The 8,094-nt window shown below is 34.4% G+C and overlaps 1 long non-coding RNA gene across 1 annotated transcript; it reads right to left on the reverse strand.

The window, feature by feature from the left end:
• Positions 1–3,692: 3,692 nt before the first annotated feature.
• LOC143248307 (uncharacterized) lies at positions 3,693–5,555 on the reverse strand. Its single transcript, XR_013026892.1, has 2 exons — positions 4,117–5,555; positions 3,693–3,944 (listed from the first exon to the last, which is right to left on the reverse strand). It is a non-coding gene; the product is annotated as an uncharacterized LOC143248307 (long non-coding RNA).
• Positions 5,556–8,094: the final 2,539 nt, after the last annotated feature.

Below are 8,094 nucleotides of genomic sequence, written 5' to 3' on the forward strand. Positions count from 1 at the left end.
AGAAACATGAAACGATTTTAACACAGCCACCAATATAAAACAGGTTTTGCTCTGAAACTATACATTATACATTAAGATATGATATTTGTCCCATCACTGAAAATTCCTTAGTTTAAGCATTAGCTCAAAACTGGGAATTTTCAGCTGTCTATTTATACCATAAATAGTTCTATACTAAAATAATTTGTACCTGGTTTATAATCCATCAGTTGTCAGATATTATTTCTGACAATATATGTCATGAAAATAATAATAAAATAAGATTAACTTGTACAAAGAACAAACTAGATCTGTTTTGCTTTGTTCAAGAAAATCGTTAGATAGTAACTGTGGTCTGACTAAGTTTGATTTTCATATTTCAACTTGCAGACAGTTAAGAAGTGAAAGTATACAGCTGAAGGAAGAGTTTCAGAAAGAAGTTAAGTCAAAGTATCGATTATCGATGGAAAATGAAGAACTCCAGTGGAGACTAAAGCAAGCAATGGAGGTAAATCATTTGCTGTCAATAGTGTCTGATTGTATGTATTGTTTCATTACACCACAGTGGGGACAATTGCTTTGTTGTGAACAATATCTGGTTGTACATTTTCTTTATAAGATAAGTACATAAATGAAAAAAATTTAGCCCCTAAACAAATACCCAGTACCAGGTGTGGTGGTTTTCGTATAGCAAAGCCACAAAGGGCGATCTGCTCAGCCCACTGAGGGGAATCGAACCCCTGATTTTAGCGTTGTAAATCCGAAGACATACCGCTGTACCAGCGGGGGGCAACCCAAGTACTTCGACTCGAATGTGGTGGTTCATTAATGTAGAATGCTAGGGCGTTTTTTGTTTTTTAAGTACTAGCAGAAGTAAAACACAAATTGTGTTTGAGGGGGAGGGAACATCCACTACCTAGTTCAACCTCATATGTGTAGTATAAAAGAGAAAAGGAACAGTTGCATCTTTACATTCTTTCACTGTTTGCACAGAAAGGGTGGCTATTGAGAGAAAATTTGAATGAATATTTAGAACATTCAAAAACCTTTAAGATTCATTTATGATTTTTAAGTATATAAAACATTATAAATATTTGATCTTTATGAAAACTTTGAAATCTTTATCTAGAGTCATCGGAAATCCTAGAGGAAGAGCAGCTCGTCTGATATTACCACCCATCGCGAACTCTTGGACTACTCTTTTAACAAAACATTGAGAGATTGACGGTCACATTATAACGAGTCCACGGCTGAAAGGGCGAGCATGTTTTGGTGTGACGGGAATTCGAACCTGTGACCCTCGGATTACGAGTTGAGTGCCTTAATCACCCGGTGATTCCAGGCCAGGAAGATTAGAAAGAAGGCATCAATTATACCGTATTCACCCTCCGCCGAATCATAGACTAATCGTATAATGAAATTTGACAGTCACTCTTATGACCCCTAAGGCTTTTTCCGTAGAATGTTTTATTCTACTGAGTAGTCAGTTAGGCCTACTGACTAGATATATGTGATATACTTGGTTACATAGTGTGACTGAGCATCTCTTAGGTCTCCACATGAAGTCTAAAGAACTACCAAGATAAAAATGTATATTCACAGAAACAAACAATAATACAATCACAAAATAAAAACATAAAAAACAAGGGCAACTGGGTGCGTCGAACATGCACGATTATTGTTAAACTTTGATTGAATTCTCATTAGTTACGTGTTTCCTCTACTCTGTAAATTGTACTGTCACTAAAAATGAAAACAAACAAATGCCCATCTTCTTAAAAGTTAAAACATAAATGTTATTCAATGAAGATTAGTAAAACCATTATAAATCACAAATGCAGCACTATTAACTTCAGCAAAGCAATGTTAAGTAATTTATAATTAAAGCACAAGTCAACTCTTCCAAAATTCTTTAATAAAACCTTTTAAAGGTGAACGTTACTTCCTAGAAAATAATAATGGTTCGACCAAAGTTAAGTGAAAATCACGTTAAGTTAAATACTACTGTGGCTGAAGGCTTAGATTAACTTACAACTTTAGGAAATGTAAGAAACTAAACAATTATGAAAAGTCCCTAATTCTAATAAATTCTTTCTTTTATTTTACAAGGACAAACTTGACTTTATACTTGAGAACATATTGGTATTAAAAACAAGCTCAGATCTGCTCAGTAGAAAACACATGATACTTGTTGTACTACACCACAAAATGTGGAGCATGACAAATGTTTAGTGTTTTTGATGAACCAAAGAAGTTAAACGTAATTATAACCAAACAATTCTGACACAGAAAGACTAATTGTCAAAATAAATTTAAATCTAAATACTTCGCAAAGAAAAATACTTCAGACAGTGAATAAAGTTAGAGCTGTTGATATTTTTATAATAATATCACGTGTATAAATGTATACGGTAGTTTAGGTATTCGACTCATAATCTGAGGGTCGCGGGTTCTAATCTCTGTCACACAAAACATGTTCGCTCCTTTCAGAGGTGGGGCATTATAATGTAACGATCAATCCTACTATTATTTAGTAAAAGAGTAGCCCATTGGTTATGGTAAGTATTTATTCGTCGTTTTGTTCTAAACTGAGAATGATTTGTGTAAAATAAATATTTCAAAATTAGAAGCAAGAAACATCAGTTTTAAAATTCAAATTATTTGAAAATTTATAAATTTTCTCCAAGTAAAGAGAGCTATTTTTAAGTGTTAAATGTTCCCATTTGAAATTACCTGTGAAATTACCGAAGTGTATATTACTTATCGGCAGATGGCGATCAAATTTTGTTTTGTATTTTCGATAACAAATGTTTCTTTATGCCATTTTTTTATTTCTGTGACAGAATAAATGTTTTTATGATTGCTTATTTGTGTTGGTGAAATTAACTGTATTATATCAATTTTTTTTTCTGATTTCGTGTATTTTACCAAAAATAAAATTGAAAACATTATCTGTGACGTAGTCACTGTGGACCTCATTTTCATCTGTTCAAAATTCCTCAGTATTATTCACACCTAAATTAATTTAGGTTATTATATAGTGAGCTACAAAACGAGTTAAAAATCCCTTATAAATATCGTACATGCATTACAATTATACTAGGCTTAACTGTGTGTCTTTGGTAAATTGTATATAGTTCTATCGATCGTAAAGAGGTTGCATTTTAAGTGTAATTTGGAAAACAATTATAAATTCATTCAGGAAGTGTGTGTATTTTTCTTACAGCACAGTTAAATTGGGTTATTTACTGAGCTCACAAAGAGTAATAGAACCCTTGATATTAGCGTTATAAAGCCGTAGACTTATCGCTGTTCTGGCGGTGGCTTCAGGAAACGAGTCTGTATCTTAAAGAAAACTGAAACCTAAATTTTCTCATTAATTTAATCACTCAGTTAAAAATATCTGCATTCGATTCGGTCAGTGAATCCTGGTCTGTTATTCTAAGTAGAATAAGAAATATGAAAAATAAAGCGCCATTTTTACTAACAGACGAAATATGGTTTATTCTGTGTTGAAAATAGTAACTTCTTTTGGAGATTTGTATTTTATTTAGGACCAGTGTTTTGAAATATTTCGGGTCGCTGTGTCTTTAGATTAAGCTAATCGTCTCAACAATAGCTTGATATCCCATGAAGCTTACCATATTAAACATGACATTCTAGCAGTGTATGATTAATTTTTACTGGAGAAAAAGGTGCGAAAAACCACTGAATTTTCTTAAGGAATGTTTTATTAGTTTTTACAATAATTTAACAGAAGAATAAATTCAACAATATCAACAACAACATTGTTAGATCACAAAGTCCAAATGAGAGACCAGAAGTCCCTGAGGTTGAAGAGTCAGCGGAAGAGAAAGAATGAGATAACAATTGAAGACCCACCAGAGGTCACTGCGATGGAAAGAAAAAAAAGATGTCCTCTGAGGGACGTGGGGTTCCAACTTCATTTGTCAGACCATCCACATCTATACAAAACAAACAGACACAAAAAATCAAAAAATCAACAGATCTTTTGTATTCAGTCAAATGTTTAAATACTTTTTAAACGAAACAAAAAATAGAATTTTTAATTAGTTGCCAAATTGTGTGTTATCCGTTGTTTCCAAAACTGAGCATAAAAACTAATACATAACTAACCTCATCCCGTGCAGTAGATCAATTTCTTTAGTGGTAGATAAAGTCGCTGTATCCGGTGTATGAAGGTGTAGCAGTTCAGATAACGTTGAATAATCTAGCAGTAAAGATAATAAAGATTGTAAGTTTTCTATAAATTACATTTTTGAATATATGTTACTTTGTTATTTTTCATTTTTTTACACCTAGTGATTGAGATTCTCTTGCTTTTGTACCTCTAGCTTGACTGGTTTTCGTATTTTAGGCTTAGTTTATTTTGTTTGTTTATTTGTTTGTTTGGAATTTCGCACAAAGCTACTCGAGGGCTATCTGTGCTAGCCGTCCCTAATTTAGCAGTGTAAGACTAAAGGGAAGGCAGCTAGTCATCACCACCCACCGCCAACTCTTGGGCTGCTCTTTTACCAACGAAAAGTGGGATTGACCGTCACCTTATAACGCCCCCACGGCTGGGAGGGCGAGCATGTTTGGCGCGACTCGTGCGCGAACCCGCAACCCTCGGATTACAGAAGCACACGCTTAACGCGCTTGGCCATGCCAGACCTTAGGCTTGGTTATTTTATACTCTCAGCTTGGCTTGTTTTTCCGTTTAGATTTAGTGTCTTTGTAATTTAGCCTCAGTTTAATCTTGAAATTCTTTTTCTGAAGCAGCTAGAGAAATATTCCATTGCCAGGTAGTTACGAGCACTGCGTGTTATTTAGTGTGCACTAAAATATTTAATCCACAACGACCTTTAAAAATCGTATTTGTGCATTTTTTTCGCATTCCTTCAAATCAGAACTTTAATAAGATTAAAATAAGGGTGAAAATTACATTTAAAATCAGTTTTTGTTGTTTACATCTTCTGTGATGAATTCCAAAATAAATCAATTATGAGGTATGTGATTAAAACGTTGCACCTAAACAGAACTTTCGTCACCTTTCATAGGCTTAGGGAAGCCTCAAAGCTTTGACACTGGAAGACAAAGTTATTGTATTTGCTCAAATAACACAACTACATCTGAGAAAAAAATATACAGTTTTAGCCATAAGACATGACTATAACTTAAGGAATATAATTTTACCATAAAATTCTTGCTATGACCATATTACTTTTGGTTGAAAGTACATGTTAGTGTCTTCAGATAGGTGAGTAATGTGACTACAGTATGGAGACGGTCAGAACATGCCATTGGATGCATATTAATGTTACCAAGTAATACTTAGAACATGCCACTGGATGTTTGTTTTGATGCCATCAGGAGGAAGTTCAAGTGTCTTAGAATGTTTTGTTGTCATTATGTACACCTTGAACTGAAACATAGAGTAAGTTGACGTGAGAAACAGCTATAACTGAAACATAGAGTAAAGTTGACGTGAGAAACAGCTATAACTGAAACATAGAGTAAGTTGACGTGAGAAACAGCTATAACTGAAACATAGAGTAAGTCGACGTGAGAAACAGCTATAACTGAAACATAGAGTAAGCTGACGTGAGAAACAGCTGTAACTGAAACATAGAGTAAGTTGACGTGAGAAACAGCTATAACTGAAACATAGAGTAAGTTGACGTGAGAAACAGCTATAACTGAAACATAGAGTAAGCTAACGTAGTAAACAGCTATAACTGAAACATAGAGTAAGTTGATGTGGTAGAGAAACTATGACTGAAACAGCTGTAACTGAAACATAGAGTAAGCTGGCGTGGTATGACATTTATAGACTGAAACACAAAAGTAAGCTGAAACAGGTAAGTTGACGTGAGAAACAGCTATAACTGAAACATAGAGTAAACTAACGTAGTAAACAGCTGTAACTTTAACGTGACACATAGAGTAAGCTGACATGGTAAACAGCTGTTAGTGAAATATAGAGTAAGTTGACGTAAGAAACAGCTATAACTGAAATATAGAGTAAGTTGACTGAAATATAGAATTCGTAAGAAACAGCTATAACTGAAACGTTCAGTAAGCTGATACTAAAGAGGTATGACTGAAATACAGAGTTAGCAGACGTTTAAACAGCTATAACTGAAACATAGAATAAGTTGATGTGGTAGAGAGCTATGACTGAAGACAAACTGACGCAGTAAACAGCAAAAACTGAAACACAGAGTAAGGTGACGTGGGAAACAGCTATAACTGAAACAGAGAATAAGTTGATGTGATAAACAGCTGTAACTGAAACAGAGAATATGTTGACGTGGTAGACAGCTATGACGAAGACCTAGAGTAAGCTGACGTAGTAAACATCTATAACTGTGACACAGAGCAAGCTGACCTTTTAAACAGCTGTAACTGAAACAGAGAATAAGTAGATGTGGTAAACTACTTTGACTGAAACATAGAGTAAGCTGGCGTGTTGTTACTTCACATCTGGTGTGATGTTCTTAGTGTTTTAACTGCTAAACACTAATATTCCTCTGCATTATGTTGGATAATTGACCAAATATATTGAAACGATCAACGTTACATGAGTAAAGATAGTCACGGTTTATAGCTTTGTGGATATATATGATATATTTGTAAAGAGGTGTATTGATTGATCAAAATACTATTTGTCAAGCATGACAAATGGTTCCAGTGGTGAGTGTGACGATTATGTTTAAAATTGTGTTTATAACTATTTGTAATGGGTTGAATCTTTCAAAACCCGTATTCACATACAAAATCTACGTGGGTAGAATTTATCAATTGACTCTTTGTGGGAGTCAAATGAAAATAATTAAGTAGGAAGAAGTATTATTATTACCGTGAGTCACGAAGATAGTGGAGTTGTTGTCGTGCAGAGGAACATAATGAGTTATGTGCACTCTTTCCACTAAGAGGAATTGAACCTCAGATTTTAGCATTGTAAGTCCGTATACTTACCGACAGATGGATCTGGGTAATTGCGCAAGTGTATTGTGTTACTTCTCGTATTAGGATAGAAGTTAGTTCGAAGATGTCTAAGTTGCATCTGTACATTCTTTTTTATTCGCAGCTTTGCTGAGCTTTTAAGCTCGGTAGAGTTTTTGTGTTAACATAAAATTAAACAGAGTCTCTCTTGATGGATGTCTTTGTTTTATACTTGCAACAAAACAGTTACTAACTTTATGGCTGTTATCGTGACGTAATTCCATTTCACCATTAGGGACTAATGGGTATGGACTAGGTGGAGAAAATTATTTATTTCCTTTATACAAAGTCTGGAATAGTGTGAAGGTTTGGGCACTTGACTCGCAATCTGCGGCCTAAAGATTTGAATCCCGTCATCAAACAACCTTGGCCTTTCAGCCATAATTATAATGTTATGGCCAAATCCACTCTTGGTTGGTAAAGAGTAGTCGTGGCTGACTAACAGCCTTCCCTCTAATCTATGAGTTCAAAATTAGGGACAGCGAGCGCAAATATCATTCAAGTATTTTTTTGCTAAATTCACTAACAAATATAAAACAAATGTTTAAACATTAGTTTGAAATAAACAACACTTGTTTCTGTTTACGTAACTGAAATTGTGGGGAAAAGAAACATAGGTAATTAATGCTTTGCATAAAAATGAGATTTGTCGAAATTGCACTCAGAAACGTAACATTTCTAAGGGGACGGGGTCGTGAGAACATTTAGTATTTAAAGTCTTATAAGAGGATGGAACCTGTAAGAAGGCCATTCAGATGGAAGGATAATGTCTTTGGGTAATTTCAACATCAGATTGACTCAAAGCGTCAAAGCATTCCCACAACTAAACGCAGAATACAAGGTATTCATGAAGATTGTAGAATCAACACACCCTATCAGTGGCTCAGCTATATGTATGCCGACTGCTAACGCTAAAACCGAGTTTCGATACCAGTGGTGGGCAGAGCACAGATAGCTCATTGTGTAGCTTTATGCTTAATTTAAAACAATAACAACAACAGAATCAACAAGAGTCCGTAATCTTTACATCTTACAATAGTTAATCATATCAATGCAAAGGACCAGAAATTTAAGAAGAAGCCTATTTTGAATTAATAATTTTGTTTA

The sequence above is a fragment of the Tachypleus tridentatus genome, chromosome 4 (genome assembly GCF_004210375.1).
Source record: "Tachypleus tridentatus isolate NWPU-2018 chromosome 4, ASM421037v1, whole genome shotgun sequence".
Taxonomy (NCBI): domain Eukaryota; kingdom Metazoa; phylum Arthropoda; class Merostomata; order Xiphosura; family Limulidae; genus Tachypleus; species Tachypleus tridentatus.